The 8900-nt window shown below is 35.0% G+C and overlaps 1 pseudogene; it reads left to right on the forward strand.

The window, feature by feature from the left end:
- The first annotated feature begins 279 nt into the window (after window positions 1-279).
- LOC120300585 lies at window positions 280-8002 on the forward strand (annotated as a pseudogene).
- Window positions 8003-8900: the final 898 nt, after the last annotated feature.

Here is an 8900-nt window from a genome sequence, read left to right on the forward strand (position 1 = left end):
AGCAGGGCTGTTGGGTTCATTTGCTCCAGCATCTGTTCTCTCTTTGATCAGACCAATTTAAAATGTGAGTTGTAGAAGTCTCAGTAATTATTCAAGAACATGTCTGTATCTCCACTGAAGTGAAAAATTTAGATTGATGCTTTTCTCTTTGGAAGTGTGTTGGGAAAATCCAGTATGCTAGGTGAGATCCATTGGTGTGGATTGATATGTTGGAGACCTCTTTTGGAAGATGTTTTGATTGCTGATGTTTTGTTCATTCTGATGTTCCCAGTGATCAAAATGAAAACACTCAAGTGTCCAGAGGTTGATCCCATTCCAATTCCACATAAATGGTATCAACCAGGTGATCTCCTCATTGGAGGAATGACTTCACAGATCATCTATGCCTTCAGCGAGCATTTATTTTATGAACATCCATTTCAGGAGCTCTATGAATTTTCAGAGTAAGAAAATCCCACACCTTTCTTCACCTAATAATTCCTTGTTGTTGTTTTTTCTCAGTTTTTCTAGATGACCACCCCTTCTCTATGAAAAAAGGTGCCTAAAGAAAGTAGAAGAAAGCTTTATATGATCAAGCAATCACTTCAGTTTCTGAGAGTTTTGGCTGTAGGTTAAATAAGACTTTTGTTTCCCATCAATTTTATTTTAAATAACATGTTATATAGGTTAAACATAATGACTAAATAGCTAGATAACAAATCCTTAGGAAAGGAAATTTAATGTAATGAAGAAATGTTTTAAAATATATGGTTCCCTTGTTAAATAAAAGAATAGAATTAATTTCCTTTTTCCAGAAGAGAAATATATCCATAAGAAAGAGCATTAATATCCAATTTTAGATAAATTCATTTAAAAGATAAAATTATAAATTTACCTAGGATGCTTTGCATAACTAAAAAGATTATAACTAAGGAAATTTAGTAAATTAATCTGCATAAAACACAATGCTCAAAATATTATCTGAAATTTGATTTTTTTATTGAAATATAACATATTGTTTGAAGCAATGAAAGGGGAAGATTTTTTGCCCGTCCGGATAGATATATTTAATAACACTTAATGAATTCATCATTGCCTTAAATGTTTCATGAGTGACTTCCTGGGGGTAATGTAAATCATGATAAAAATTCCTGTAATAAATAATAGATCAGCATTAGCTAAAAGTAAAGTTTAGCAGTATCTTTCTTTTACAACATAGGCAGAAATTAGGATTTTTTTTCATTCTTAGCTAAGTCACCCACTGAAGAATATTTTTTCTCAAAGATTCTGGAGAATTTCACACTGCATTCTAAGCTATTGGTCTCCCTTTTAGATGCCAGTTCTTTCCCAAGCCAACTTCAAAATTATAACCTGTATTGAAGTGGGTGGGCAGTGAGGCTGGGATGGTTCTGAATCTGGAGAAGAACCACTCATGTTTATTTCTTCTATTGCTTTCTTCTCCATTTATGCAGACAGATTTTACTTTCCCAGTTACTATTCAAGCATATAGTAGCATCCTTGTTGAAATGAAATTTTAGGATGATTATTTCTAAGAAGTGCACTGAGAAAGATCAATATGATAAATCTAAATGGGAAGAAGGTGGATATGTAGGAGGTAACATTTAGAGGATCAGCATCGTAATCTTGCATCTGATATATTGTTCTTTTCAATGTTCCCTGTGATGCAAAATAGTGATCCTTTCCTTATTCCCAAAATAGTGATCCTTTCCACATTAAAGGCACCAGCCAAGTGATCTTCACAGGGGAGTGATGGCTTTTCAGATCATGAATGCTTTATGTGAGCAGTTCTTTGATGAATACCTATCTCAGAAACTATTTGATATTCTATATTTTCTCACTTTTCTGAGATGACAACATTTTGCCAGAAAAAATAAGAGGGACAGAGTAACATATAAACAGAATAACAGATTTGGAATGGACTTTGGAGGTCTTCTAGTCCAACTTCTTGCTCAGGCAGGAGACCCCATACTATTTCAGATAAATGATTGTCCAATCTCTTCATAAAAGCCTCCAGTGATGGAGAACCCACAACTTCTGGAGACAAGGCATTCCATTGATTAATTGATATCATAATCAGGAAATTTCTCCTTAATCCTAGGCTGGATCTCTCCTTGATTAGTTCCCATCAGTTGCTTCTTGTCCTGCCTTCAGGTGCTTTGGAGAGTAGGTTGACCCATTAACCCATTTCTTTTATGAATTTTCTGGATGGTTTTCACTCCATACTAAATGTGAAAGCTGTTCTTCCACTAAAATATCATAATATTTAGAAGGGGGAGAAGTGATGAGATTACAGATTGCCACAGAATAGTATGATACTTAAACGATGGATGAAGATTCATATAATGAAAAAAAACTGTTTTTGGTGAAAGAGTGAAAATGAATGAAAAATAGGACAAGCATCTATTTTCAGTGTCTGACTTTCTTTGAAATATAGAATTATGAATGTATTTTGTGAGTTCAAGGAAGATCCCATGGTAAGATAGGCAGCCAATAAATTTGGTAAAATTAAATAAATGTACAAATGAATGAATGAATATACTTTTCAGTACTTTTCTATACATTATACAATTATTTAACAAAATACTTTCTGTATTTGTAGTGTGATTACAAAATTCTACCAGCATGTCCTTTCTTTGGCCTTTGCTGTCAAGGAGATCAATAAGAATGCACAAATCTTGCCCAATGTTACCCTTGGATTCCACATCCATGACAGCTACAACAATCATAAGATGACCTATCGGACCACCATGGACTTACTTTTCAAATCAGATAGATTCCTGCCCAACTACAAATGTGGACTTCAGAAAAATCTCCTGGCCATCATTGGAGGACTTGGATCAGATACTTCATCCCATATGGAAGAAATTGTAAAGTTCTACAAAATTCCACAGGTGAGTCCATGGGTATGGGGATTTATCTTGCTCCTGTTAATTAATTTAAATAATTAATCAATTGATTTAAGTGCACCAAAGAACACTTCATTCTCATAAATCTCATCTAAGACTTAACAAGTGACTCAGAATAAAAATTGGTGTGGAATGAAACAACTCACATTGACAGTAGGACAACTCACCTCAGGACAATTCAACAATTCAATTTAATTAATATTAAATTATTAAAAAATATTTTAATTTATGTCATTCACATTTCATTTTTTCCCTCTTTTGGCATCCTTTCTTTAATGATTCTATTCCATCATTTCTTCTATAAGAAACTTTTCCTGTGGTGAGTTGTCCGTGGTGAGTTGGCCTAGACCCTTCTTGATGAATGCCAATGATATTTTAACAAATTTGTTGAAAAAACATCACTGCCCAGAAATTTAATCATATTCTCAAAATTTGAGAAATTAGGGATCAGGTGTAAATTTTAATCTGTTAAACCAGTTTTTGAAGTGATGCATAAAAATGCATGACCAAAATAAAAAAAATTATCTTTAACTCCTCTGTACAATGTCTTGATGTTTTCTTTTAGCTCACCTATGGATCATTTCCCCTGGAAGAAATTGATAGCTGTCAATCATCTTCACTTTACTTTATGGCCCCAAATGAAGTTCCTCAATATATCGGGATTATCCGATTGCTTCAACGATTTGGATGGAAATGGATTGGGCTCTTTGCTGCGGACAGTGAGAGTGGAGAACACTTTTTGCAGAAATTGGAGCACTTATTTTTCCAGCAGGGAATCTGTTTAGCTTTCACACAAAGATTTCCAAAACTATTGCATTTGGATGACTTGGGCAAATTTAATGATATAATGTTTAACTTTTATACACATTTCACAGATGTTAAAACAAATACGTATATCATCTATGGAGAATCTTTTACACTTGCATGGCTCACAGCTCTCAAATCTGTATGGGATGCTGCAAATCAGGGAAATGCAACTTTAAGCAAGGTGTGGATCACCACAAGCCAAATTGATTTTATTCTACCAGGATCCCAAAGGGATTGGAATCTCCAATTTTATGATGGGGCCATTTCCTTTCAAATCCATTCAGGTGAAAATCAGGAATTCAAGGAATTTCTTCAGTCCATAAAACCATATTCAACCCATGGAGATGGGTTTCGAAAGCATTTTTGGGAGCATGCATTTGACTGCTTCTTTCCTAATTCGGGATTGTCATCATTAGGCAGTCAAGAATGCACTGGGGAAGAAGGACTGGGAAACCTCCCTGAATCTCTGTTTCAATTACAGATGACCGGCCACAGCTACAGTATCTATAATGGGGTTTATGCTGTGGCTCTTTCTTTGCATAGCATGCTATCAAAGGGATTCAATCTCAAAAAAATCTTGGCAGATAAAATAGCTGAATCTCCAGAACTACAATCTTTTAAGGTAACTTATCTCCAACAAAGATTTTTTTTTCTTTTCAATGAACAACATATTTCAAAATAATTTAGCTCACAAAATGAGCTAAGTATTAATTTCAGGCACAATCTGTTCAAATAGTTATGATAAAAACACTTAATGACCTTGTTCCAATTAGATTACACTGTTCCAATTAGATTATACTGAACTTTATTCTCAAGAAAGGTTGTATCACACAATTCTGTATATCTTATTCACTGATAGGTTGACTTCTTGCTCTGTTGTGGAAAACTGGATATATAATAATTCTTTGATTTATATTGGCATTTTGTCCAATAAAACTGCATAATGAGTTTTGGAAATAAAACATGGAACTTCTCATGTTGATTTCTCTTACTTTGTTAATTCAACTTCATTTCTTTCTTTTTCTCTTTCAAGTAGCTCCACCAATTTCTTCAAGACATTTCTTTCAACAATGCAGCAGGACAGGGAATATCTTTTAATGAGAAGAGGGAAGTTGCAGGTGGATTTAGCATCATCAATATGATCGCTTTTCCAAACAAGTCCGTCAGGACCGTGAAAGTTGGAAAGCTAGATCCTGATGCATCTTATGGAAATGAATTGATCATTAATGAAAATCTGATAGAATGGCACAAAGGTTTTAATCAGGTATGGAAATGCATAAATGTATTTTCTTTATAACTTCTTTAAATAATGGAAAAGGTTTCAGTTAAAATGGATCTCTGCTGGTCATGATTCTCTTTATAGCAGGGGTGTCAAATTTGCAACATCACATGATGTGTTGCGATGTATCGCAACTTTTTTTCCATTGCTGGCAATAGAGTGGGTGCAGTTTTGCTATAATGCATGCAGCGCACGGACTGGCAGTTTGACACCCCTGCTTTATAGGATCCCTAGTTGAATGTATTTTCAGCTGATGAAACAGCCGAATAACTTTTTCATGTTATGAGCAGGTTCTTCCAGTTTCTCTGTGTAATGAATACTGTCACCCTGGATATTGGAAGAGAAAATCTGAAGAGAAAAGCTTCTGCTGCTATGATTGTGTTCCATGTCAACAGGGGAAGATTTCAAGCAAGATAGGTCAGTTATGGACCTCTACAAAAATCTGAGAAGATTGGGCAGCAAAGGAATTTTTTCATCAATTATTACCATTGGTTGAGCTGCATATATTTATTTCTCACTAAAATTGAGGTTTTCTATCATGTAAAGCAAGAAGCATGGGTAACCCCTATAAACCTCAGTTATTTATTTCTTACTAAAATTGAGGCTTTTGAGCCTGTAAAGCAAGGAATATGGGAAACCTAATCTTAACCCTAAATCTAACCCTGTAAATCTCAGTTATTAATAATTTCAGTTATTAATAATCACTCAGGTTTTAAAATAATATATCTTTCAGAATACTGTAAACCACACAAAATCTCTTCTTTTATTGTCCTTTTGTGCCAGATATAAGAATACAGAGTGGGATACAAACATTAATTTTTTGGTGGTCCTGTAGATCTCTTCTGTGGACCAAGAATGTATAGTGGTCCAGCAATATTTTCTAAGGTTGTCATCCAAATACTACATTGCAATATAACACATACTGAGGGAGAGAAAATTGAACGTTATCTAATTAATTATTATAAAATTAAATGGAAAAGCTCAATATTCAACATGATATAACTGTTGTATTGAGGACACTTTCAACCAGTGTATATAATATGACATCTTTCCGTTCTTTATGACATTGTCTACAAAGAAATTGTTTCATCATTTTTATTATTATTAAGAATGATTCTTTGGTGCAGGAAGTAATTAACTAATGTTAATCTTATTGAGTAATATTCCCCACATTTTGAAAATATCATAGTGGCTTTTAAAACGTTGAGAGCACCATTTTCAAAACACTTCCTCCAATTTCAAGGAAATACAAACTGGGATGTTAAAAGAAAGGAAAGTAAATAATTATTTTTAAATTCATTTTAGATATAGGGTTTTCATTTGGAAACTACATATATATACCCCATAGAGGAATTTTAGGTATTTGGTGGATAGGTAAACCTTTTCCCCTACAGTAAAAGGTTTTGGCTTGATCCTCTTTTTATCTGCTTGAATTTTATATGCTTGCCTAGTCTCATCTAAGGCTTTCCTGACAACTGGCCAGGTGTTCTTTAATTGTGTAATCTATTCCTTTAACAAAGGGATGGCAGGTTTTGCAGAGGAAAGTTCTGGCATTGGGTTAAAACTACTTGGCTACTTGGAATGGAGTGTAGCCCCTGCTGGAGTGAACAGCATTATTGTAGGTGACTTTGGTGAATGGAAGTAGATCGGTCCAGTTGTTCTGCTGGTAATTCATCTTAAATATTGTTCTAGTACTGAGATTGACCATTCAGTCCCACCATTTGTTTGTGGATGATGACTAGATGACAGTCCCTGGGTGGTCCCTAAGAGAGCTAGGAATTCTTTCCAGAAATCCAATGTGAATTGCACTCCTCTATTGGATATAATACGCTTGGAATAACCTTTGGAATAACCTTTGGAATACAGATATAGAGAGAAAGATCACAAAATGAATATCAGGCTTTAAACAATCACATAAAATATTTATGAAAAAGTGGTAAGTAGGAAATAAGTGAGCTTTCTTTTGATCCTTTATCTAGATACAGAAGATTGTTTCAAATGTCCTGAAGATCAGTATCCAAACAAGGATCGAGATCAATGCCTTAACAAAACAATGAGTTTCCTGTCCTTTGAAGAACCTTCAGGGATTAGTCTGACCTCAGCTGCTGTTTCCTTCTCCCTCATGACAATCTGTGTGCTCGGAATTTTCCTTAAGCGTAGAGATACTCCCATTGTCAAGGCCAACAACCAGGACCTCACTTACACACTACTCATTGCCCTTCTGCTCTGTTTTTTCTGTTCCTTGTTATTCTTTAGTCAACCAGGGAAACTAAACTGCCTTCTCCGTCAACCAGCATTTGGCATTATCTTTTCAGCTGCGATTTCTTGTGTGTTAGCTAAAACTATTACTGTGGTTATAGCTTTCATGGCTACTAAGCCACATTCTTCAATGAGAAAATGGTTGGGGAAAAAATTGTCTCTTTCCATTGTCCTTTCTTGTTCTTTTTTTCAAGCTGGCCTTTGCATTCTGTGGCTGGTGACATTTCCTCCATACCCTGACTTAGACATGCAGTCCCTTAAAGAAATCATGATTTTGCAATGCAACGAATGCTCCATCTTCATGTTCTATTGTGTCCTGGGCTACTTGGGCTTCTTGGCTATTGCCAGCTTTATTGTGGCTTTTCTTGCTCGTAATTTACCCGACAGCTTTAATGAAGCCAAGTTCATCACTTTCAGCATGTTGGTCTTCTGCAGTGTGTGGATCTCCTTTGTTCCAACCTATGTGAGCACCAAAGGAAAAACCATGGTGGCTGTGGAGATCTTCTCCATCTTGTCTTCCAGTGCTGGGTTATTGGGATGTATCTTTTTCCCCAAATGTTTCATCATTGTCTTCAGGCCAGAACTTAATAGCAGACACCAACTAATCAAACAAAATAATTAAATTAGGTATATATATTTTTATAACTTACATGGGAAGAAAATTAGCAAAGAAAAATTAACGATTGGCCTTATGGTCTTCAGCACCTTCATCATGGATTTTGTTGCCTATAAATTATTTGTCAGCTTCTGATAAACAAATTCATTGCTTTTAGCATGTTTGTTTCTTCAGGGTGTGGACCACCTTTCTGTCAATCTATCTGAGCACTAAAGGGAAATTAATGGTAGCCATGGAGATCCTTTCCCTATGCTTTACTTGTGCTGCTTTACTCGGATGTATCTTTTTTCCCTTAAATGTTTCTAATTGTGCTGAGATCTAAGATAAACAACAGGGAGCAATTAATAAAAATAATAATTAAGTATTTTTTATTTATTTATAAAATTTATTGGCTGAGCATCTTACCTCAGGGTAACTCTAATGATGTATTTTCTCAGTATATTGCCAAATTGTTACATTATATGATATGTTAGCCATTAATTGTGCTTTCAGTTCAGTTCAGAAAGAAAGAAAGAAAGAAAGAAAGAAAGAAAGAAAGAAAGAAAGAAAGAAAGAATTGAAAGAAAAATATTCATCAGGGTCCAGTCTAAGAAAGATGGCTCTAGCAAAGCTGGAAGTGATGGGTTTTTATACCTTCTTGGACTTTTGTGTGTGGAATTGTTCCTGTGGCATGAAATTTGACCTGAGTCTAAGTGTGCTTTTTTGGTATTCTGGTGGTGGTGGGTTAATACTATTAGGTCCCGAAGGTCATATTCCAAGCTCCTGGCTCCAATCATCTTGACAAGATTATCACATCTGCATTTCTGCAGACCTGGTTTCTGTTTGGGGCAGAGAGACTTGGAGGGTGGTGGTCTGCCTTTAAAATATTTCTTTCTTTTGGTGGGGGGCTGACTTCCCACAAAAAGAAGGAGGGAAGAAAGTCATAATATTTCTGAAATACATACATACATACATACATACATACATACATACACACACACACACATACACAATAGATGTGAAAAAGTTCTCTGAATTATTATCACAGAATTAT

Source organism: Crotalus tigris, unplaced genomic scaffold (genome assembly GCF_016545835.1).
Source record: "Crotalus tigris isolate CLP2741 ecotype Arizona unplaced genomic scaffold, ASM1654583v1 scf7180000017614.5298720, whole genome shotgun sequence".
Lineage (NCBI taxonomy): Eukaryota > Metazoa > Chordata > Lepidosauria > Squamata > Viperidae > Crotalus > Crotalus tigris.